The 26,283-nt window shown below is 38.0% G+C and overlaps 1 protein-coding gene across 2 annotated transcripts in view; it reads right to left on the bottom strand.

The window, feature by feature from the left end:
• Positions 1-26,283, bottom strand: part of LOC115786764 (leucine-rich repeat and immunoglobulin-like domain-containing nogo receptor-interacting protein 2) — a 254,251-nt gene that overhangs the window by 120,643 nt on the left and 107,325 nt on the right. For both annotated transcript variants that reach the window (XM_030739150.1, XM_030739151.1), the window contains exon 4: positions 7,862-7,947. The gene's annotated coding sequence lies outside the window, so the exon portion shown is untranslated. The remainder of the gene's footprint in view (positions 1-7,861; positions 7,948-26,283) is intronic.

The following is a 26,283-nucleotide window of genomic DNA, read 5'->3' as shown; positions in this document are numbered from 1 at the left end:
TAAGGAGTCCTCAGCAACAGTTCTCCAGGGTTCTTGAAAGATATTCCAAACATCTTTTTTTTTTTTTGGAGGTTTGCTGCCTTTTGTTATGTTTTCTGTGAAGATTATCCCACACAGCTTCTATAATATCGAGATCCAGACTCTGGGGAGGGCGGGGGGTCCAATCCATGACTGATAGTGTTCCATTGTGTGTTTTTCTATCCAATTATGCTTTTATTGTATTGGCAGGTGTGTTTGGGATCATTCTCATGCTGAAAAATGAAGCTGCTGCCAATCAGACCTTTCCGGGTGGTATGGCATGATGGATCAGTACTCTTCTGCATTCATAATTCAATCATTTATGACAAGGTCAAATGCAGCTTTAAACTATGACAGAGCCTCCACCATGTTTTACAAATGCCTGTTGATATTCATTGTTCTTCTCACTGTTCTGTCCTGATCTTGTCCATACATAGTGATGATGATTGGAACCAAAAATTTCAAATTTAGATTCATCAGTCCATAAGACCTGTTGTTGTCATTCCTTGGCCATTTTTCACTGTTTCCCTTCCATGGCTTCTTGACAGCAACCCCTCGAATGATACCATTTCTGATGAGGCTTGAGTGACCAATAGATGGATCTCTCAGATCCTGTGTCATGTCTCTGCTGATTTTTTTCCCTATTTCTTGGGGACATGGCTTTCAGATGCCATTCATCTGCTGTAGATGTTTTTAAGGTCTGCCACTTTTTTGTCCTCCACTTGTACTCAGTTTCCTCAGATTTTTCAATGATGAACTGCGCAGCATGCCGAGATATGCTGTTTTAGGCTAAAATGGCATATATCACTCTTTAAGGGTTACCTTGTTGGTGAAAAACATATTTCATGCCTGTCAAATTGTCAAACTGGCATTTTTCATAGATTCAACTAAAGAAATGGGAACAATTTATGTATTTTTCCAACAGACTGCTACTAACAATTCAAAATTGGATCTTGGCTAAGTTTTCTGCTACGTGTATACATAGCACTGATTGAATGATTCATAGGTCAGTTTTAAATGGTTTAACAAAGAAAAGAAAAAAAAAAAAAAGAGCACCACCTAGTGGGGTAGAGATATGGTCGTCATCCTGTATTAACCCTGTTCATTGTCACATGAAAAACAAAAATGTAATACTTATGACTACATAATAATTTGACCTTGACCTTGACCTCCTATGGAGAATAATCATGCAAGGTTTCATCCAAATCTTTCAAACTATTTGTTAGATATGAAGTAGAAATGAAAAAACTTAATAAAAAACAAAAGACCAAACAAAAAGATTTAACCATATGATATTGACCTTTTACCTTGACCACAGTGACCCCATATACAATCCCACCAAATGTTTCTCATTAAAGAAATACATATTTATTATCTACTTAGAGACTACAATAGAAATTCTATCCTAGAGTAATCACTGCAATTTCAAAGTAGCTCACATATATATATTTTGCTATTTCTGATAAACTGTCTCTCACACATTATTGAAAAACGGACATTGTCCAACAATGAAAAGTATTTGCCTTCAAATTACAAGAAAGAAAATTGGAAATAATACCCATAATAAATCAGAAGTCAGTATAGTAAAATGAATTGAGCATCCTTGCTGGTTTATCCCTGTCGTCTATCTGTATTAAACAGTTTTAACTCTTCAAACCAGTCTCCTTACTGTGTTCTCCCTTTGAAACAACAGCCAGGCTTTCCAGTAAGTGTCAGTGTGCCATCGAAGCCTAACTCTTTCAAAAAGATTATTTTTCACTTTCATATCTCAAAGTGTGCAGCCAGATCTAATAACGCCATATCGAAATTGATGTTGGGGAAAATTTACCACTTCATTGGAGAAGGAAAACAACGAGAACACATAAAAACACAAATCATGTTCTCTAGCCGCAAATGTCAGCACAGATTCTCTAATCCCTATGAATAAGCACTCATATTTTTGCATCAACTCAATATAAAAGTTTCACCAGAGTCACTTGGAAGTGTGGCAGATGAGACATTTTAAGAGTAACCCTGAAAACATCCTGAAATGCATCATGTCCTGACTAAGGCCAACTTTTTATCCTAAATGAGGAGGTACTACAGACATACAGGACACTGCCTGCTGAGACAGTGTGTGGAAACAGTACCCTTTGTAATAAAGGCTAGGTGGAGTGTTTAAATTCTTCTTCCACAGTCATTTACCTTAGGGAATATTCACAGGGTTATGAATAGGTTACATACAATACAAACACTTCAAATCCACATTGGAACTATAGCCATAAGCACCATAACAAGGACACACAAGGACAGAGACATAAAAACTGAATAACTGCCATTCTCAAAACATTACCAAAGTTTGCTTTTCTCACAGCAAATGCCTACTCATCAAAGTATTTAAACACTAAAACTAACTCCATCTCCATCCAAAACAGCCACTGACTCTTTAGCACAAAACATTTTCTTCAATCTAGTTTTTTTCTTGACGATGTGAACTACATCTGATATTAATGATATAGAATCAAGATACTGTCAATTTTATCTTCTGGGTGGTTTTCAAGGCAAGCCCTTTCCTATTAAAAGTTGTCTGCCCACAAAATTGGTTTTTCTATCTGTTCTTTGATTTGTGCACCGATTCTCTATGTAATATTCTTGTAGGTGTTTAAGGAAACAGACATGCTTAACACCTGAAGGCTTGAAAGTTATTCCATCCAAAGTGCAGAAATAATAATAAATAATGGACAAGACTACTCCATCCATCCATCCATTTATTTTCTTCCACTTATCTGGGCCTGGGTCATGGGGGCAACAACCTAAGCAGAGAAACCCAGACCTCCCTCTCCCCAGCCACCTCCTCCACCATATCCGGGGAAACCCCGAGACGGTCTGAGGCCAGCTGAGAGTGTGGGATACATCCAGTGTGTCCTGGGTGTACCCCAGGGCCTCCTCCCGGTAGGATATGCTGGGAACACCTCACCCAAGAGGCACTCAGGAGGCATCCCATTCAGATTCCATCTCAACTGGCTTCTTTCGATGTAAGAGCTATTCTGAGTCCCTCTCTAAGGAAGAGGCCAGCCACCCTTCAGACCGCAATGATTTCGTCAGTACCCAAAGCTCGTCACCACAGGTGAGAGTAGGGAAGCAGGTCACCCAGTAAATCTGCATCCCTACTCTCTGCAAATCGCCACCTTATCGCAGTGGAGGAGTTTGTGTCCTAATGATCCCAGCGTCGATATTGTCCAGGGGCTTATGCCCCTTGGTAAGGTCTCCCAAAGCAAATTGGTCCTGGGTGAGGGGCCAGACAAAGAGCGATTCCAATGACCCCTATGACAGAAAGATCAAGGGTACAGTTTACCTTGCCGGGAATACATTACATTCTTTTATCTTTTAATTAGTCTCTGCACTGTATATTTTGTAAGCTCTAATATCTCTGTATATTTGCAATTTGTATACTTGTATATTGTCTTATAGTTTTTATACTTATTTGTTTTTTTTTTGTTTGTTTTTTGTTTTTTTTTGTTTTTTTTGTTTTTTTTCTGTAAGCACGAAGTACCGCAGCAATTTCCTAATGCTGTGAACCTGTTCACCCATATGGCAATAAAAACCTTCTGATTCTGATTCTGATAAGAGTACCAGGGCCCCACCCTGGAGCCAGGCCTGGGGTGGGTGCTTGAGGGAGAGTGCCTGGTGGCTGGGCCTTAGCCCATGGGGCTCAGCCAGGCACAGCCCAAAGAGGAGTCATGGACCAGAGGGGGCATGGCTGTGTGCAGGCAGCAGCGAAGGATGGAGACCCTAGCGGACCGATCCACGGCTATTGAAGCTGATTACTGGGATCAACACTATTCCAAGAAACAATATTTTTGCTGGTACACCAGACACTGATCACTACGCAAATATGATTGAGTGGCTATTAGAAAGAAAGGATGTTCTAAATATGCAATTGCATGTCTGGATTTAGCTGGTAGAATCAACTGACACAAGTACTGAGCCCATATGACGCAACCTGCTGTAACTTCCACGTGGGAATAAAAACTTTAGTGCTCTGTTCTGGAGTTTTTCTTTTCTTTCTTTATAATTGATTACAGATGTTACAGTTTACGAGGCAATTGCATTAACAAGACTTTAGCACAAACAACAACAGCTGGATGATCAGCCGGTGCATCCAGACGTATGGGAAGTTGGAAAACAGACAGATCAACTTTGTCTCCATGAAGCACTCTGAAGGAACAAGACATCTGATTTAGATGCAAAACACAATCCCATGCATGACTGGCTCCTCCCATGAGGGGCCAGAAGATTAAGATTAATGGTGATACTGAGGGAATGACACTATCTGTCTGCATACTCCCATCTCTTCACACAACATCATGTCTGGTGCTTTTCTATCTCGTTTTCTCACCAAACAAAAATGCAGATGCACTCTCCTACACAGCCATGCCTACACTCAAATTTGGGCACACGGATATAAATACACAAGTATGTGTGTGTGTCTGTGTGTGTCATAATGACTGTATGCATATACTTGCACAAATTTACACATTCTTATAAAAGCTCTGACAAAAGCTGTGCTACAGGCAGGCGAAAGTCAATTGGAGTTTGGCTTGTAAATTAAAACTCTTGTCAAGATTATCTTTTTGTTGCCATGAAAAGTGGAATTGGCTTAAGAAATGATGGATCTGCGCTCAACATGTCTGGTAAAGTAAACAAGCCTGAAGGAATGCACTGTTTTGTGCTGTTAAACAGTGTAGATATTCATCAAGACAGTTTTTAACTTAAATTAGATGTGACATAAAGAATAGCCATCATCATAATGCCCTTTGTGCATTTATTTGCATAAATACTGTATACTATCAGCATAGACTGTCAACTCAACGAAAGTACTACACACAGCTACAGAATATCACTGTCTGGATGATCTTTATTGTCTGGTGACTTCAGAAGGGAGCTACATTGTTCTGTAGGTCTATAAGGAAAATCAAGAATGTTTCACCTTATAGTTAATATAAGTCAAAATCACCATCCCCACAAAAGAACTGCATACCTCAATTGCAAAGGCACATTTGGGATATTCACTTGCAACCACTTTCATGGCCTAACATTATCGGGATTGAAAATTGTAATGACTTCCTTCCTTAATCCAATATTCCTTATCATATTGAAGAGGTAGTGGGAAATAAAATTGATAGATGGGTTTTCACTTGGATCCAAGGGGTCAAGCCAATTCACGAAAGAGCAATGGATCTCATTTCTTGCACATCTGTGCAATCTTAAACTGAATTATATTTACACAAAGAACATCTGCTTATATATCCACATGTCTCCAATTACAGTATGTTATCTTAAAATGATTATAGTAAACAGTATAAAAAAAATGATGCACACATAACTAAACAACTGCTTAACTTAAAGACCATGCACCGTTCTTGTGACACGTAGAAATAAGTACATAATCCAAAGAATAACCTTTGAATGACTTTTCCTACACTATCCACAAGAAAAAAAAAATACACAGTACCTGCAATCCATGACTGTAAATTATTTATGAGTCATAGATGCTGTCTCAGAAGCTGGGAAGAATTCACAGACTCATTGTAAATTTAAAGGATGCTCTCAGTGCGCCCGAAAATCCAGGTTGACAGCGAAAAACCTTTTTCTCAGATGGCACATATCCTACTGTTTTGACCTGTTTGTCCCGGCTGCATTGACGGGGAATTGAGCCATTATTCACCAATAATTTGTGGTTCAGTGGTCAGAGAGGCTGCAACAGGGGACACTGACTCAACACTGTCATGGTGACATGGAGCACATAAAGCAAATTAAACTGTAGGACATGTAGTCCAGTGTCACAAAGGTAAAGGTCTCTGTATGGATAAAGAGTCTAATAAACTCTTTACAGTACATTCTGTTAAATGAGATAATAGCATACTTCTTATTCACAGCAGAAGGATCTTGATTTGAGGACTCAAGAGAGTCACATTTAAAATTGGACTCTATGCTGTAACAAATGAACAGCAAGAGGGTTGTGGGAATTAAAAAAAAAAAAAGAGTTGAAATGATTGGGTGAGAATCACCTTCTGAAGTTCAAGCTAGTAGCAGGTAGTCAGTAATACATATCATGTCATCATGACCTAGCAGAGACCTCTTAGAAGTTTGTTTTCATTGTTGGTCATTTCTCCTTCAAAATGGAATTCAGTTCTATTCTATTCTATTTATGGAGTGCCAAACCACAACAAGCAGTCACCTCAAGGTGCTTTATATTATAAGGTAAAGACCCTACATTAATACATAGAAAATCCCAACAATCAAACAACCCCCTATGAGCAAGCACTTGGTGATGGTGGGTAAGGAAAAACTCCCCTTTTAATAGGAAGAAACCTCCTTGAAGACCCGTGGTACATGTGTAGCCCATTAATAAAGATTGATTGATCACATTTAAGGTTGAAGCATTAATTAATGGTAGGGCTTCTTTGAGCAGTCTTATAGGGATGGGGTCTAATAGACATGTTGATGGTTGGAGGAGGAAACAACTACTAAGGCTAACTCAGAAAGATTAATCAGAAAGAGTCCAAATAAATATCAGTAGTATTAAAAGTAGCTGTACATAATGATACATCAGTGAGATGGTTGTGGATAATTTTTTCCGTAATGGTTAAAATGGTATTGTGAAAAAAAACTGATGAAGTCATCACTAGCTAAGGTTAAAGGAATACTCGGCTCGACAGAGCTCTGACTCTTTGTCAGCCTGGCTACAGCGCTGAAAACAAAACTGGGGTTGTTCTTATGTTCTTCTTATTTTTACTGAGAGCTTTTTTAGAGAGCAACAGATTGTTTTTCCGGGCTAAATGAAGATCCTCTAAATTAGAGAGATGCCATTTTCTCTCCAGCTTGTAAGTTACATACAGGGAGTCAGGCACTTCTGATTTGAGGCTTTCTTTTTCAGAGGAACTTCAGTATCCATAGTTGTATGCAGTGAAGATGTAAAACTACTGACAAGATAAACAACCTCTGTGGGAGTAGAGTTTAGGTGGCCGCTCTGCACTGTGCATAAAAATAGTCTAAAACCAATCACTTATTTCCTGACGTAAAGGTCCTGTTGACATATGCTTTTATGGCCAGAAATCAAATTGGACTGAACGCATGAAAGCCAGGTCAGTTGAAGGCTGTTAAACCTTGACGCAAACAATACTGTGCAATGATATTGAGAAAAATGACAGAAAAATGGGCAAACACAAATATTCCACAAGAGGGTGGTAGCATGACTTGCCATATAACTGAATATAGCAGTTAGCGACTTTATCAAAATTACAATGTCAATACTATAATAATTTGCATTTCAAAATTATTTAATTTAAATGCACATGGGCAAAGTTTGATAAAAGAGTAAATTTCATATGGACAATATGCACATAATTACAAAATTTTGTAAGATACAAATTGTAAACAATGTGCATGAGTGAAAAAGATCAACCATTACTGACAAATACTATTAATGCGGGCTATCATAACAGTGAGGCCATGCACTCATGCAACCCGGACACTGTTGTAGAAGCTGGAAGTTGTTGCTTTTACCAATCACACAACTTTAATTGTCAGGACACAACACCAAATAATTCAGATATTCTGCCCCAAAAATGCACGAGTTCACATTTTTTTAAAGAAGAAATTAATCAGAAATGAGCCTGTAGATGAAGCGGTCAGAACAACATAGTTTGTTGGTTGCAGCCAGTAAGGTTGAACATAACATACTGCATGTTTACAAACTGTTAAAAATGAGACAGAATCTTTGTGAAAGGGGAAGTTATGGTTGCAGCACAAAGTATGCAGAATCTATGTATGAATATATGAACAAAAAATAGCTGCTTACCACTTTGAGAAGCAATCATCCCCTCTGCCATGGCCTATTCTTTTCCCTCTTCTTTTTGCTGTGGTTGTCCCTGTTTTCAGTCTTATCTGCAAAGAGATGAAAGAAGGAAGTACAAATATAAACACGAATCATGGGTGCGTTTACAACCACAATGACAAAATTTCAATAATTTGAGAACAACATAGGCAGGACTCTTAAAAAGCTAAAACAAATAATGATGAAAACTTTGTAAAATATCTGGTTCACGATTTGTTATCATAACTGGCAGAGCAGGTGAGACCCTTGCTTGAGATTCCATTCAATATTATGCTTTAGATGGCTGTGATTCTTAAAGCATCATATTGCTCAATGAATGCTGAAAAAATAAAGCATAAACCCTGAAATAGGACTACAGCCAACATCAATCATTAAAAGAACAGTGAGAAAATTAAATATAATAAAATCTCAATATACAAAGCGTTATATCTACATTCATTTAAATGTCACTCACTCTCCTAGGAACAGCAATGCTCTCGCAGTTCAGCATTTTTATTTTTTGAAAATTGGCGTTGCTGTCTGTGGGATATTATGGTGATCGGTGCCTCATGTACTCAGAAAAAGTATAACAGGTTGGAGCTGATCCAAATGAGGTGTGCACACTGAATTTTGGGTTTTTGTGAAAAAAAAAAAAGTGTTGAAATGTAACACTTTTCAGCCAGCAGATAAGATATTTTTAAATTGACATTCAAACATATTTTTTTGTTGTTTAGTGCGTTGAAAAAGTGCACCTCAGTTTTACTGAGTCAGACCCTGAATCATTTCACCCCCCCCCCCCCCCCCCCCCCCACCCCCCCCCCCCCCCCCCCCCCCCCCCCCCCCCCCCCCCCCCCCCCCCCCCCCCCCCCCCCCCCCCCCCCCCCCATTTTTACTTAGATGCAAAATAACAACATGAATCAGATGCTTGGTTAAAACTGGTAACCTGTTACATGTCAGTGACATTAAATTATGTGGGGTTACTGTGAGTCATCACCGACTTTCATTTTTTTAATATTCTATTTAGACTTTCATATATTATTCTTAAAATGCATTTGGTTAGGGTTAAGGTTCAGGTTGAGATGGACAGATCAAAGAGTGGAAAACAGCAAGTTCGAACCTTTTATTATAGTTTGAAACTCCTCTATTTTATTTTCACCAAAGTAGGGCGATTGGGATCAATGTTGTGGTGAGTCCATGGATTGGTGTTAAAGTATCTGTTTCAGAATGTTTCAGATTTCTAAGTCCCTATCAAACGGCATGTCGTGCACAATGAATGCTGGCCGCTGCTCACTACTTTCCTTCTATAATGAGTCTCCTTATCCAAACTGCAGACAGAAACACAAAGGATAGTGATTATGCAAAAGGCATGCCTGAGTTGGTAATGTGGTGATGATGAGAGAGGGAGAGGGAGGGAGTTATCTACTCCAAGTCCAAAGGCAGTGAGATTAAATAAAAGTTTTACTCAGGACACTCTTGGTAAAAATCACTCTTGACACCCTGCACTATTAGTACGCCATTAAGAGTTCAAGGGCGATAGCTGTCCTGTTTTTTGATCATTTATCCCTTGGATCCCCTCATTAAGCCTGAACCCAGTTCCTCACAATGGTCACAGAATATTGATGGGTTTTGAAAGGATGATTTTGCTGAATTCATAATAATCTTCTTTTTGTCTGCCCTTGATAATACAGATGAGCCAAAGTCTTTGACATTCCAGAGTGAAAGGTTAATTGCCTGATGCTGATCTAAGTCTCCCAATCATCTTAATATGTTATAGTTAAATAATACTAAAAGGTATTCTGCTGTATTGCATCCTGCATTTAGTCTTATTATTGCTGCTAGATAGCAAATTCCAATATTAGCTACTTTATGGATTACCATGGAAGTTTGTACATTTGATAAATGACATTGTCCACCTTTTATCTTATTGAACTATCTCACAATTGGGACAAACCTTCATGGTTCTCACCAATGGGCTATATTTAAAAAAATGGATGTGGCCACATTCACTTCCTCAGTTGGCTTGGGGACTGTTTTGAAGCTGTTTTTGGAAAATAAATGTGAGACTGGGTTTAACTGAGTAAATTAACTGAATAAATAGTTCACTATTAAAACTACATAGGCAGAATTGGGTCATTTTGATTGGGATCTTCTGGGACCCAAAAACATTTGTATTTTTAAAAAAGCACTAATTAAAGTCATTAAAAAAAATTGGAATTAAAAAAAAAGCAAAGAAAAAACAAAGCAAAACAAAACAAAACAAAAAATCCTGTGAAATGTGACTTGATCTGCAAGGACCCCCATCAGTAGGATGAGGGTTAAAGGCACTTTGACACTGGCTTTACTTTTTACTTTTCAGACCAAATGTTTGCATTCTTATGTTGTGCAAGAAAAGTCTTTTTGAAGAAAAAAGTCCGGCTATTGTGTTAGCCTTGGTGTCTGTGTTGGTGGTGACGGCAGCATCGTCGGTTCCATAAAAACTTTAACGTTGACCATAACTCCAGAACGATGAGTTATTATATCTAAAATGTTCAAATTCACACCATATATGCATCTACTAAAAAAAAAAAAAATCACACACAAGTTTGAATCTCTGCAACCTTGAGCTAAAAGGAAAGGTCAGAGGTCACGTTTTCTGAAAATCTTGTGAACATGTTAAATCAAGAACTATCTAGGATGTTCAAATTCACACCATAGAGGCATGCTGTTCAAGCTAGACCCATCAACCTTCACACACTGTTCACTGCCCCCTGCTATGAATCCAAAACAGCAAAGCATTGGCCCCTGTTCAGAGGTGCTCTTGTTTATACACGGTACAGTAATGTATCAAAAGCATTTTGGTTACTTTTGTTTAATGCCACCATGATGTTGATCTTTTCTGCTCGGAATGCAATGTTTTTACAGCAACTTGATGAAAATTAGCTACTGCAGGTAGCAACAGAACTCTGATAATCCCTTTATATTCATCAAGTCACAATTTGAATGTCTCCAATGATTTTATTTCTTATGACTCAACAGCTTTTTCAGCTGGACACTGTGTTTAGATTTGATCAAAAATGTTAACAAAGGAAAGGAAGATATACTGGCATGTGGATGAAAGCACTGGCACAGGCACAAGTAACAACACTTTTATCTGAGATTAAAGGCACCACCATTACGTAGGTATTTAGCTATGCAGATTGATGGGTATGCAACCTAAGCAGATATGTTTGCTGATAATCGTCCAAAAAAAACAGCACGTGGCTCGACCTATACACAGTAGTATACACGTCAGTATAGATGATGCTGTGCATAGGTCGAATGCTGATTGGTTGAAAAGTGGGCTGGAATAGGAAAGGGAATGAGAGCGGAACACATAGAAGGAAAAGTGCAAAAGATAACGAAGAAAAAAAACCCAGCAAGAAAAGCACAGGCAGTGGCCGTAGCAGACACTTTTCACTGCCTTTAACACTTGGCTTCACTTTAGCTCTTTGTATGTTATAAGTTTGGACTTCTCCACAGATGACTGAAGGACTAAAACCAACACAACCAAGAGTAAAATTAAGGATCACTCATTTGTGAGTTGCCCCGTAGCAACGCTACAGAGCTGCAACATATAGGCGGCGGTCTCCAAAGTTGTGCATAGGCTCTGCATAGGACCAATGCACAACCATGCTAGTCCCATTAGCTATTCTATTATGCTATCTAAACATATGTCAGTGAATTCATTTTTCCTATAATAAATAAAGTAATTTTAAATCAGAATCACAGCTTCAGTACATCATTCTATATGAGTGGATTTAATAATCTTCCATTGACAATCTGTCATTCTCGGGCTCAATGACAATTGTCAGCAATTCTCCTGAAACAAAGTTTCACAAGGATACATTAACATGCCATTTGCCACCTGGAATCAAGATGCTCACCGATCATGACATTAGCTTCTCTATATATATAATTATGAGACCATAAAACGTCTTAATATGCAAGAGCACCTGGATGCTGCTATAGACATCAGAACTTCATCAGCATTTAGTCCTAATTACCAGGCCCAGACAAGATAACTGGTGTTTTATTCTGTATATGGGAAACGGTGAAGGATACATTGGGGAATGGGATGTTTGCATTCCCATTTTACTGATCAAATAAAATTAAGACGAGCTCAAATGTTTTCATCAGCAAATTAATATTAAGTGTAGGAATTAGCTCATGATGGTAATCGAACGGCATGTATGCTATGATTTTATAGTTCAGAAATGACCTCCAAAGAGAACACTTTTATTTAAATAATTGTCCTTGTAAGGTTTAATTTGCTGAGAACAGACACTTCCTTCAGCACTCTTAGGGTACTGTCCAAAATCCACTGAAAAGCCACTGTTGCTGACCTCTATTGGGGAATCTCTAAATTATCTAATATAATATTCTTGTGCTAGACAGAGCAACAAACAACAAGAAACCCTGATACAAAGTTAAGTACCACAGATGGCATCTTCAGTATGTACAGAAAATATACTGTCTTGTCTGTATAATTAATGCACACTGCCAGTATGTCTTTGTGCACACTGTCTCTTTCTAAATTGTATCACTAGAGATGCACCAACAGCCAGACCCAAATTCCATGTATGTGCAACATAGCTGGCAAAAAAAATTCTGATGACTTGCCCATTACTGCATTTAATACAGTATTTTAATTTTACTGTTTAGCTGACGAGGAAAATGCATCTGCATGCCAAAATAACTCATCCCCCGATCCAAAAGCCTTTACTTTCAACTAATGATATACAGTTAATAAAGCAGAACCAATTACTTTGCACAGCTGGACATCTTTTATATGTTCTTTTTCAATCTAGAGCATTTGATTGCTTGTAAATACACGCCTGATTTATATTTCTTTACAGTGCAAAACTCACTGGGCCCAATGACAAGAAAGCAATTAATCACATTATTATGCCAATTAAGAAGTTGGTCTGCTCCACTGAAGGTAGAAAAAAAAACAATGAGGGAATTGAAGATGTGAGAGGGAGGCGCTACAGGAAGTTAATGTAAGCCATTAAATTACATTCATCACCCCAGTCCTCTGCATGGACGAGGTTTAACCTATTACCATTTTTTACCATGTAAATATAATTGAATGTATTTGTCTGCTTATTGTAATACAGATTTTTTTTGTCTTCATCTTAAATATATATTAATTTTTTAAACAACTTTGTTATTTATACATATATTTTTAATTGGATTGATAATAGATTTCTGTAGAACCAAATACAAACACTGATATTTACCTTCAGATGAGGAGGATAAGCAATAAAGTAATTGATACCAAATACACAATGCTGTTCTAAGACAGCATTATGTATTTTGTATGGGACCATTAGCAGCCTAAGCAGAGAAATCCTAACCTCCCTCTCCCCAGCCACCTCCTCCAGCTTATCCCGGTCAACACAGAGCCGTTCCCAGGTCAGCCAAGAGATATAATCTCTCCAGCATGTCCTCAGTCTACCCCGGGGCCTCCTCTGATGTCAGGTTGATCTGGTACAAACATCTATAGTCTTGTCTTTTCATTACCACACTAATTGGTTGCTCTTGTATGCCATTCTGGGGACATTAGAGCCTACATTAATTTGTTAAAAAGAATATATGTCCTTTGAACGTCTAAACTTTTTTTGCTTGGGCTTTGGCTCTTTTAATTTAAATATTTTTAAATATTTTAGCCAATGAGAACTTTGTTTCATTAGCGATACTGTAGCCAGAAAGTTATGGCTGTTTGAGGTGCTGTTCATAGTTAGTTTATGATAAACCTCTGCGTGATTGTAGGTGATTTGATTTGTTCTATTATATTCTCTGACTCTTTCTATATTCACTTCTGTAGATTTGCATTGGTAAGGCTAATGACTGAGGTATAAGTCTTGGCCATGTTTTCCTTTTATAGCTGAAAGATGTTGGGGAGGGGTTGGAGTAGCTTATGTATTTTACAGAAAGCCTGGCTTGTATAAAAGCACATATAACTACATTAGACAGAGAGCATCTTTGTTGTAAAATATTTATTATTTAAGATGATATTTCTATATCACCTTATGTTCATCTACTCTTAGGGCAATCAGTATTATTGAGTTATGTCTCAGAAGGAAGAGCATGTCATCATTGAAGGGAAATTGCAACATGCTTGCTGTACTAAGGGCTCGGAATAATGAGAGCTCCCTCACAGACACACATACTATAATATAGTGTATATGATATAATGTTTAAGCATTTGCTATTAAAGGTCAGTTCTTTTTAGTGTTTCTGACTGAACTGATGGTGACCATAATGTAGGGCTGCAACGGTTCATCGACATAATCGATTATGTCAACTACAAAAATTAGTTGACGTGGAATTTTAACAGCAAAGCGTCATATTTTAAAACCCATCCATCCATTTTCTTCCAGATATCATGTTATTTTGTAACTGCAATACACTGTTTGCCAATAACAAACAATGGATTAAATAAATTGCATTCACTTTAATAAGCATTGTTTATTTGATATTTATTGTGATGGTCACATTAATGTTAAAAATACATTTGATTAGTTTCAAACTCATATTTTTATGGGTCATTTTATTTGTGAGAAGAGACAACAAGGTGATGTTAACATGTGGGCAGGCTTGAACAGGTGAGGTAAGATTGAAATAATTGTTGATTAATCGATAAAAGAATTGACAAATTATTCGACTACCAAGATAATCTTTAGTTGTAGCCCTAGATTAATGTCATTACGTCTTCCTTCCTCACATTCCTCTCCTTCATGACAGCAATGTATTTTTCCAGTCATGATTTTTTTTTTTTTTACTACTATGGCTGTTAAATACTTAAAATAATGTTTAACCAAAAGGTCAGGCTCAAAATTTAGTAGTTGATGTTTCATATGGAGCTGACCTAATGGATACACACACACACACACACACACACACACACACACACACACACACACATACACACACACACACACACACACACACACACACACACACACACACACACACACACACACACACACACACACACACAGTGTTTAAAGGAAGTATCAAATGCTCTTACATAATTAAAAAAAATTAAGGGAATTACGCATTTATATTTTGTGCCTTTTCTCCATAGGATTCCAATTTTCAGAAGTATGCACATATTTACACACGCAGACAAGCCATTTTGTGTCTGCGTGCTCATTTTGACAGAGGGCTCCTTAAAGGCCTTTGCATCAAGTGAAGCCATTTTGACGGGCCCTGACTCCAGGGGTGTCAGCGTGACTCCTGAGACAAAGAGAAAGAGCAGAGTGGCTGCGTTTGTGGTGAAGGAAACTAAACCACCACATGCTCCCTATCCATTTCTCTTAGCTGGCTCAGTAGCCCATACCTTGCCCTAATGAGATGCGGCAACACACACAGACACATGTAGCATGTCTACTCTAATTATACTAGAAAGCTCTGTTGTTTCCTTCACCCCCTGGTGCCATCATGAAATTGACTCCAAAGGTTTTTTTCTTTTCTTTTCTCTCTGTATTCTATCTTTAAGAAAAAAAAAAAAAAAGGAAGAAAAATAACAAGTTCAGTCACGTACGATGCAAGGCGCACAGCAGAAACAGCGGGTTAAAGACCAGTAATTTGATGTTTTGTGCTAACGATTATAATTGTACTTAAAAAAAAGCCATATTGTGAGAGTGTGATACTTTGTTTTCGTTGTCACGGATATGTGCAGTTAGCTGAAAAGAAACATAACCTAGCTAGCCTAACAATGTTTGATCTTCTAAACATAGCAAGTTGGCATCAGAAGTACTACACACTTTATTATGAACTCCACAATAACTGTTTGTCATAGTGTGGCATGGTTGTGTTGATCCTTCCTCCAAGCCTGTTGGGTGGAGTAAGCTGCCATGCCCCTTTGGGGTGGAGAGCCTAAGCCCACAGATGCTCCACCCCAAAGTAATGTTTCCTGCATATTGCATAAACTGTGTAATAGTCCCTCCAGAGTATCATAATCTCCAACATGTATTTAATAAAAATAAAGCTCTCTCTCTTCGTCCCAATCAACCTTATGATTGTGCTATAAACCTTTTCCTGGTGCACCGCTCCCCACCAATAGGCTATGCAGCCTCTCTTGTGAGAGGGAGGCCATGGAAAAATACATCAGAGAGTCCTTGACTGCTGGTATCATCAGGCCATCCTCTTCTCCTGTTGGCGCCGGCTTTTTCTTCGTGGCCAAGAAAGATAAGACCCTACGGCCATGTATAGATTATCAGGGCCTAAGTGACATTACTGTTAAAAATAAATATCCCTCCCTCTTATCAGCTCTGCCTTTGAGCCCCTTCAGGGGGCGACGGTCTTCACCAAACTGGACCTTTGCAATACTTATCACTTAATCAGGATCAAGGAGGGGGATGAATGGAAAATGGCATTCAACACCCTGCTGGGGCATTTCGAGTATCTCGCAATGCCCTTTGGACTCACCAACACTCGTGCTGTGTTCCAATCCCTGATAAATGATGTCTTGAGGGATTTTTTTGAACATTTTCCTGTTTGTTTACCTCGATGATATCTTAATCTTTTTCGGAGACCTTGATGAGCATCAGGTCCATGTCCGCCGAGTATTACATAGACTGCCGGAGAATTGCCTTCACATTAAGGTGGAGAAGTGTCAGTTTCACGTTACCTCTGACATTTCTGGGATGTATTTCTGGGTGGGCAGGTAAATACAGACCCTGAGAAGATCACAGCTGTCCTGGAATGGCCAACTCCCACCGCCCGTAAACAACAGCAATGCTTTCTTGGTTTTGCCAACTTTTACTGGCGCTTTGTCCGGATTACAGCCAGATAGCAGCTCCTCTCGCTAAACACACTTCTCCTAAGATTCCTTTGGTTCAAAGTGCAGGCTTTTGTTATTTGCCCTGTTGAAACCCATTTTAATACACTTGACATAATTCTTATTATGTCAAGTATTATTTAGCAATTTTTTATTTATCTAGATTCATTCTCTTTCTTTTGACAAAACTTGAAAGAAAGGCAGATGCAAAATATAAAAATCAAATGCAAACTATAATGTGATATTTAGAATCCCCATATACCAGTATCAGTTCTTAAATGTTGCCTATACAAAAAAAGGCAGTAGAATTTTAAGCATTTAAGCATTTTATGAAAGAGGTCCAAAGTAACGTGACATTTAGAATTTCTCATTTCTCATATGCCTACATGTTGTCAATATAAAACAATACAAACAATGGGAGTAAGAAACACACAGTAGTTTGAAATAGCTCTATATCAGAGGTCTGTCTAATTTCTGTTTTTGGTAGCTTAATTGCTGTCCAATGTAAATGCTGACACATGCAAAACTACATAAAACTGACCAGTCACTTCATTAGATACATCTTGCTAGTACCAGAACTGCCTTAATTCTTCATGGCACCGATTCAGCAGAGTGCTGGAAACATTGCTCAGAGATTTGGGTCCATATCAACAAGACAGCATCGCATAGGTGATGCAGATTTGTCATCTGCACACTCATGTGAATCTTCCATTCCACCATATCCCAAAGGTACTCGATTGGATTGAGATCTGGTGATTGTGGAGGCCATTTGTGTACAGTGAACTCATTTGTGGCATGGCATGTTATCTTGCTAGAAGCAGCCATAAGAAGATGGGCACACTGGTCATAAAGGGATGGACATGGTCAGCAACAATAGTCTGGTGGGATGTGGTATTTAAACAATGCTCAGTTTCTACTAAAGGGCCCAAAGTGTACCAAGAAAACAGCCCCCACATCATTACACACCACCACCAGCAGCAGCCTGAACCTTTCATGTTGTTTACGCCACATTCTGACCCTATCATCCGAATGTTGCAGTGAAATTCAAGACTCATCAGACCAGCCAAAGATTTTCCAGTCTTCTTTTGTCCAATTTTGATGAGTCTGTCCAAACTGTAGCCTGTTCTTAGCTGCTGCTAAAGCCTGCCTGTTGTGTGTTCAGAAATGTTCTCCTGCCTCGGTTCTAATGACTCATTATTTAAGTTACTGTTGCTTTCTATTCAGCTTGAAGCAATCTGGCCATTCTCCTCCAACCTTTACCTCAACAAGGCATTTTCACTCAGAGGACCGATGCTCACTGGTTATTTTCTGTTTTTCAGACCATTCCCTGTAAACTCTACAGATGCTGTGTTGGAAATCCCAGTAGATCAGCAGTTTCTGAAATACTCAGATCAGCCTGTCTGGCACCAACAACCATGCCACGTTCTGACACTCGGTTTGAACAGCACGTTGCCCTGACCATGTCAACAAGGTTAAATGCACAGCCAATCACATGTGACTGGCTGACTAGAGATTTGTGTTAACAAGCAATTGTACAGGTACACCTAATAAAATGGTAGGTGAGCATATGCATACAGCATATTATGCTTTTGCCCCCCCCATACTATATACCTGTTGTCAGGTATATAGGCTTGGCTGTCTATGATGCATGTACATCACTCAAGCTTGTTCTCTATGGTACTTATGTTAGCTTATTAACCACAGATTAGTTCAGTGTTGATTTTATTGTTGATGAAATAACAGGTGCATGAAACACATTTTCACTTCTTTGCAAAATGTAGTTGTTCATAAATTAATTTCAGAAATTTAGTTAGAGCTGGAATTTGACATTTCACTTCATTATTCTTCCTTTGTTATAAATAAATTAGCATTTTTTAAAAAAATGACAAATTCTTTTACAAAAGCAAGTAATTGGACTGGATCTGACTGAACTTTGTGCCAGCACATTTCTATTCATTTTCAGTTCCAAAAAGAATTCATTGTTAACTCTGTGAATCTGCACTTGCATTATTATATTCTGAACATAGCACAACATTTGTAGCATCTGACTGCCTCGTAATTAAAATGACAACTTCAGACATTAAGAACGGTATAGATGTGGACGGAAAAACAAGTGGCACATGAGTGAAAAAGGAATTATGATTATGATTTGATAAAAAATTAAGCTGTGAAAAAGTAGTAATGCTTATCTTAAATGTTATGTTTGATGCTTTATAGCCTTTTTTGCACTTCTTATATTGCGTAATGTGGTACTTATCTTGCTGCAAAATTTAGCTAATTGCCTCGCTGCTGTTACTACTCAAATCCTAGTAGGTTGGCTTTCTATGGCCCCAACAAAGCATTCTCTAATAGAAGGGGTTTTTGAAACTGGATCTGAAGCAGGTTCATTTTCATGCTAAATGAAATATACAAATGATGAGGGATGAATGACTGAACAGGCAGATTCAGAGCTAGATTCAATTAAATTTGATTCAAAAATATTGGCACTTCTAAGAAAGGTGATCAAACAGTCAATATTTTCATGGAAAGACATTCTCCAGAAGAGCACCGAGTTGCAGAACAATAGCATCCTGTTTCATTTTATGACTGCTTCAAATCCTGCTATAAATAGACTGACAAGTACACAGGAGCCAAGGCACCTCCACTCCCCCTGGGAAGGCGCTGTACATTTGTTCCACCTTCAAGCTACTGTAAACTATTTTCACAATCTTCCTCTGGTGAGAAATTGTCATCATATGGGCTTCTTTTGCTCTTAAATTACTGTTGTTGTGAAATAAATCATGTCCTTTCATTGTCTATCCCTTCATTGCTCCCTCTCTCTGATGTAGATATTGGTGATTAAATGATGTAGGGTAGGAATTAGTCTGGGATAAATATGGACTTTTATGAGGAACCAATCATAATTTGACACTCGCAAACTGACAGTTTGGCAGGCGGAGCCATAGGCCTCTCACTGCCTCCCTCTGAGCTATCCATAGTAGTGACTAAGAAATATGGACAGCAGCAAATTGAGATTCATCAGGCACACCAGCCAAGCTCACTGAAATCTATATTCAATTTTGGAGCATCTGTCATGGCAGTGGCAGGGTAAGGCATGCTGGGATCGAGAATCACTTAAGTGTTCTGAAAATGTAAGTAGTGGGAAAAAAAGCTCTCTGTCTTTCTATCTGTGTATTTGTCTGCCACACACTTTTTTCTTCCTTTGTATCTGAATGTTAATTAATGTAAAATAATGATTTGCCTTTATGGCACTTTTCTCTTTTTTTTTCTTTTCAGATCAAAATATAGTTTCTGTTAACAAGTACATTTCAGCCAGGTATTTCCTGCTAGTAGAGGTAGTACTTGTAAAATAATTGTGCAGTTATCACTGTTTTCAGATCAGGAACAGATCAGGAAATGATTCTGACAGATCTCTAAATCTCTGATAAAATGCCTCAAGACTAAAGAAACAACGTGCATATTTGAGGTAAAGTCAAGTAGCTAAAGTACTCTCAGATCTTTCCTGCTGTCCAAGGAACACTAAATAAATGCATGCTGCAACCTTTGATCATTTTCTTCCCCATGTCTCACTTGATTAAAAATATGAAGTATCATATTTTATGATACAAACCCTAGCAATTCAAGCCAACCATAAACAGAATGGCAAAACAAAAACAACAACAGAAAACCCCCAAAACCAACAACAACAACAAAAAAAAATCATAAAATTATTTATTCTTTGGCAATAACCACATCAGTTTCCCTTTTCCATGCTTAAAGAAGATTATTATTAAGGCCTAGCAATTGGCCAATTATCTATAGAGGAAAGAAGCAGAGGTCAAGATTTTATCTGCAGGGTCAGTTTCTACTCTCTATAGAGAGGGTTAAAGTGAGGTAAGAATTCTCATTATAGCACAGAGAGTTTAGATATTTTTCCTGACAGATCCTCATTAGATTGAGAATTGGTCAGGAAGTTTGCCGATAGAGAGCTCAGGGTGTTCCTCGGGAATGCTCACGTGAGATTGAACCTGAACTCTAACCACCTCGCTCTGTTCATTCCACAAACTCATTGTTGTGATGACCCCGTAAATAATAAAGCCAGTCAAAGACATTGTTCTCTTTATTTGACCTTCTGAGTTTAATTTGAGACCCTGCTTTCCACATCAGTCTGTCATTTGCTAGGTTGTGATCTAGTTTTGGATTAGGAAGCAGTATATGGGGACTGAGTATTAAGAACCATAAGGCCAGACAAACCCACTGTTCTTTATCATGCAGTGATAATTTGACAATGGCCCAATGTTGAATACCCAAAGGTACAGTAAGCAGTTAGAACTTGCACAAAATTTTAGAAAAAAAAAAGGCTTATTCTGGTTATGTCAACAACATGAAAACATTTCAGCCTTGTGTCCTCTAAAATGAGGTTACAATATTTATGTTCAGCAGTTTGGAAGGTAATTGCCTTCACATGGTAATTTACTTCTTGAGCTCATAAACAGTGTTGATAATATGGCAGTGATCAAAAACAAAGCCATATAATTCTGAGGTTACGGGTTCTGTAGTTAACACTCAGAGGAAACATTTGAAACTAAAATCTTTCAGTCCAGCAGGCGTTTCATACATGGCACTGAGACAGTAGCTTTAATAGACTGCCCCCTGTGGCCAGAAGAGTTACATGTTCAAGTCCAATGAGATGCAGAGTGGCAGGAGAGCCATGTTTGGTCTCACGATAGTGTTTGGCTATGGCACACTCTGTGTTCCCTGTGCAAATGGGTGGTTTGTGCTCTGAAATTCATTGTTTGAGTCCTCTCTTTGTCCAATATAAGCTTGTCCACAGGGGCATGCAAGCATAAAGATTACTATAGGGATAGGCAGCTACAGAGAGCACAGGTCACCTATTACACACAGATTCCAGGTTCAAATGGATATATAGTTTGCAATAAGGCAGCCATCCTCTGGAGGAATCATGGCCTCCATCTGAGCTTTCAGGCTGCTCCAACCTCAAACACCCCATCCCATTAGCTTCAATGTCTGAATGATTTTGCCATTTTATCAGAACATATCACTTCTCATTCTGCTCCCTCTTTCAGATCTGAACTGCCACGCTGTTTTTACATATGCTTTGTGCAATATATGAATTTTGTGAGATTACAAGAAACAACATTATTATTAGATTAACCCCATTCTCATCTGGTCTTGACCTGGTCTGACCAAATGCTAATATGCACTGTTTTTGTTATATTGCTTCTGTTATTGCAATTTTGTGTTTGTCTCTGTATTCATAACTATTACTAGTTCACCCACACAAATGTTCACTTCCATCTGTACTACTCACCAACTGCAACCTCACACTAATTTGCCCCACTTAGTAAATCTGGTCCCTAAATATCAAAATAAATCCTTCAAACTGCAGACAGTGCACGGGACATTAAGTGGATCTGTAATCCTTTTGCCCTGTAGTTTGTATAGCTGTTTGTGCACATTAATATGCAAATTTAATAAAACAGGCGTGCGACATTTTGCAACATTATGTCATGTTATGTTGTTATGTTATGTTTTCGTTTCACATGGACTTTTATTTAGGCGAACATACCGAATTGCATACAAGTTATTTAAAAAAAAAAAAAGATATGAAGGCTTATATTTGCTGAGGCAATTCAAGAAGTGAGGCTCCCTGTCTCTAATTGTTTTTATTGTAAAAACATTTTTAATGCTTGTCATCAGTTTGTTACTAGCCACAGAAAATGCATAACGGCACCAGTAAAGCTCTTTATTAGTCCATGATGAGCAATGAGCCATATCAGCTGATAGAGGGAGATCCCCCACTCCTTTCCCCAAACAGAGGAATCCAAGGAAGTGACAATCAATAGAAATGCTTCATTTGGTTTATGTGTAGCAGCGTGAGGAACACACCGGGGCAGAAATAGATTGTCCTCACTCCATTATTTTTATCACATTTCCACTCACTAAAGTGCCACTCATTTTTGCAAACTTGTTATTAAGGCCAGGTATGCAACAATTTCCACACCCCATTTTTCAAAACAAGATTAATACTCAGGACAAAAGTCAAATGCTAAGTATATTCTTATTATTCTTACCTCAATACTGTGCAGATTTTCCAGAACATTAATTGCAGTAAAAGCATAAACTGACACAACTGTAAAGTGTAGGGTCTTATCAGTGCAAGGCAACATGCAATCTCAAAATAACACCTTGAGGTCTCTGTTACTCATCTCTCCATGAAAGCACCACAATGCCATCCTGAAAAATATCACCACAGAAATGGAAATCCAATGAAAGACAGACTGAAAGAATGTAAAAAATGCGTAATAAAAAAAAAAAAGTAACGTCAGACAAAGGAAAATAACACAAAATGTACTCAAGCTGTCCTTTGTGTAGTATGGTCCTCAGTCAGTAAACTAAATGTAACATCAAATTCAGCAGACAGTACCCGCACTGTTGATTCCAAAATGTACACTGCACTGATAACCATCAAATCATACCTAATTAGAAAGATATAATATAATGACCTGTATGACCCCTAAAAGGGCAAATTGGTTAGTTTCATAGTAAAGGCTCTTCAACTGTAAGGTGTCAGTTTTTAAAAAAAGATTTTTACCTATTATTTTATATTTATTTTATTTTTCCAAGAAAATGGTATTTTTGTATTGTATTTGTTTTTTCAAGGATTTTCTAGGTGTCAGTGGAAACACTATTGTAGTCTGTGTGAATGATAAACTAGTACAGTAAAAAAAAAAATTTTTTTTTCACCTGTGATAACTTCACAAAAATCAAAGGCCTGTTTTATGTTTGTCATATGTCATGTTTGAAACGTGAGCCTCGCATTTATGTAACATAAGCTGTGCATCTCTGTCACACACTTAATTGACAGGTTCATGATGGCAGATTGCATCCCTGTTCCTTTTAAAACGCACAGCAGCCAGATCTGTTTATATAAAGTTAGGGAAATAATCAAACTCTGAAGAGATCAATTTCTCAACTGTTATGCTTGTTAAGGCGTGGGATAACTCAAAGAATATGTCTGAAGCCCTTTTCCCTGGGGGTAAGGGAAGATACTGTGCCATTCACTGCTTCTCAAGAAGTGGCTTTGCAATTCAGTGGAGAAATAACTGCAGTTCCTCATTCTTTATGCACATAATGTATCAACTAAAGTTGGAGTTTTTGTTTAACATAATTTATTTAATTCCTATGTGACTATATGAAGCTACAATATTTACAAGCTATTGGGTTACGTGGAGAGTTTATCTTGAATTTGTGAAAATAGGTAAGCTAATTAAGGCTAGCAATATTAAACTGGCTCTTATCCAAAAGAACAATATCTATAAGGCAAAATAAAAGATATTAGTTACTTTTCAGATGACTGACTACTTGATGATGAGGAGTAACCTTTAAAAAAAAACTATGATCTGTCCATGCTTCCAGTTGTAAGTAATAAATAGTAACAAAGTATTAAATTAAACTGAGACTGCAAATTCTATCACATCACTAACTTTGATGTGATATAATCTACTGGGAGCTGCAGTCTACAACTTCTTCTATTGCTACGCTATAACCATAAATGGCAACAAAACATCATACTGTTATCTCTTCACTGTTCTCCTCTTGGTCAAATGACTGCTCCGAGATCAGTGCAATCCCTAATCAGAAGAGAACTGAAAAAGGTCACAGCAGAGAAATGAGAGCGTAGTGTGAGCCAAAGAAGCTGTATTTCTCCATTTGGTGGTGTGCTTAGAGATTGAGTTACAAGACTACATTACTGTCTCCCAGAGCTACCCTGGTAGCTGGGTTTATGCCCCCACATCTGGCAGAAATGCCTTTTTTCCCCCTTTGTTTCAATACAGCAAGTATTTTCCTGTATGCACACAGCCTAACATATTAATCAAATTTTCCAGAAATGGAGTATGTTTTATAAACTATACAACTGTCTGGATTTTAGGGCCTGTTCTATCTGTAATGGAGACAAATGCAAAAGGGCAGGTGCGAGTAGGAAACACACTCCTCTTCAGTACACAGTCACCTCACAGCTGTGAATCACAATCCAAACCAAGAACTGCTGCGGTGTTTTCATTAGCCTGCATTAAATAAGCCACTAAAATGGGTTTTTCTGTTGTCAGCACACTAATGGAGAGTCAGTAATGTTGTAATGTGCACTGAAAACTGCTAGCAACACCAGTTAGTTACCTGTACACTGAAATCCCTCTATGCAGATGAATTTTCCCAGACAAACAAAGAGATAGAACCATAATTTTTAAGATTTTCGAGCAGGAATAAAGTCATTGGGCCACCGATATCAACTGACATAAAGCTGATTGTTGATTGTTTTAATTAAACGACTGTGTTCACACATCTGGGTGCTATTATTTGTATATACAAACCCAATTCTAAAAACGTTATGTGTAAAATGTAAAAAAAAAAAAAAAAAAAAAGGAAAGGAATGATTTGCAAATGTCACAAATAAATATTTTATTCACAATAGAAAATAGAAAACATGTTTGAACTGAGAAAATGTTTCCTTTCAAGGAAAATATTAACTTATTGAGAGAGAGAAACTGTCTACAAATTCTGGAACAATTTCAGAGTAATGTTTCTCCACATAAAACTGGAAAGACCTTGAATATCGACAGTACATAATATCATCACACAATTCAGAGAATCTGGAGATTTCGCTGTGCACAAGGGATAAGGCCAAAAATCAACATTAGATCCCCAGGATCTTCAGGCCCTCAGATGGTATTACATTAAAAACAGGCATGATTCTATCATGGAAATCACTGCTTGGGCTCAGGAATACTTCCACAAATCCCGGTCTGTGAACACAGTTTGCCCTGCCACAAATGCAGGTTAAAGCTCTATTATGCAAAAAAACAGAATGCATGCATGAACATGGTCCAGGAACACTGTCTTCTCTGGGCCAAAGCTCATTTAAAATGGACTGGGACAATGTGGAAAACTGTTCTGTGTGTCACACTAATTGAACCACTAAATTCTTTTTGGAAAACATAGACGCCACATCCTAAAGAGGAACCGTCTGGCTCGCTATGACCGCTCACTTTCAAAGCCTGCAACACTGATATGGGGGTCCATCTACGCCTGAACAACATTAACATCTCATATAGTGATGCTGAAAGGTATATATAGGTTTTAGAGCAACATATGCCCCCATCCAGAGAGCTTTTTTTTTAAAATCAGGAAAAGCCTTGCAAATTTCACCTACACAATGCTAAACCACATGCTGCAGCTATTACAACAGCAGGGCTTTGTAGCAGGAGAGTCCGAACCATTCAGCAAAAGAAAACATTTGGTGCACCATGAAATTAAAAATATGACAAATACAACCTAGGGCTACTTTGATTTTCCTGTTGAGCAGCCGGAATCTTATACCACGCTCTTGCTGAAAGAAGAGGGCAAACATGGCCCCGTCCCAATTTTTTTGATATGTCTTGCTGACAACAAATTTAAAATGAGTTAATGGCTTTCTTAAAATGGTCCATTTTCTCAGTTCAAAGTGGAAAAACCAATGAAAATATCAGCATTTGGCAATATTTCTCTACACATACAACTGACCAAGTGAACAACTTTAAATGCAAACTTTTTTTTTTATGCA

This window comes from Archocentrus centrarchus, chromosome 10, assembly GCF_007364275.1.
Source record: "Archocentrus centrarchus isolate MPI-CPG fArcCen1 chromosome 10, fArcCen1, whole genome shotgun sequence".
Lineage (NCBI taxonomy): Eukaryota > Metazoa > Chordata > Actinopteri > Cichliformes > Cichlidae > Archocentrus > Archocentrus centrarchus.
The sequence above is the reverse complement of the archived record's forward strand: the minus strand, read 5'-3'. Positions and strand labels throughout refer to the sequence as shown.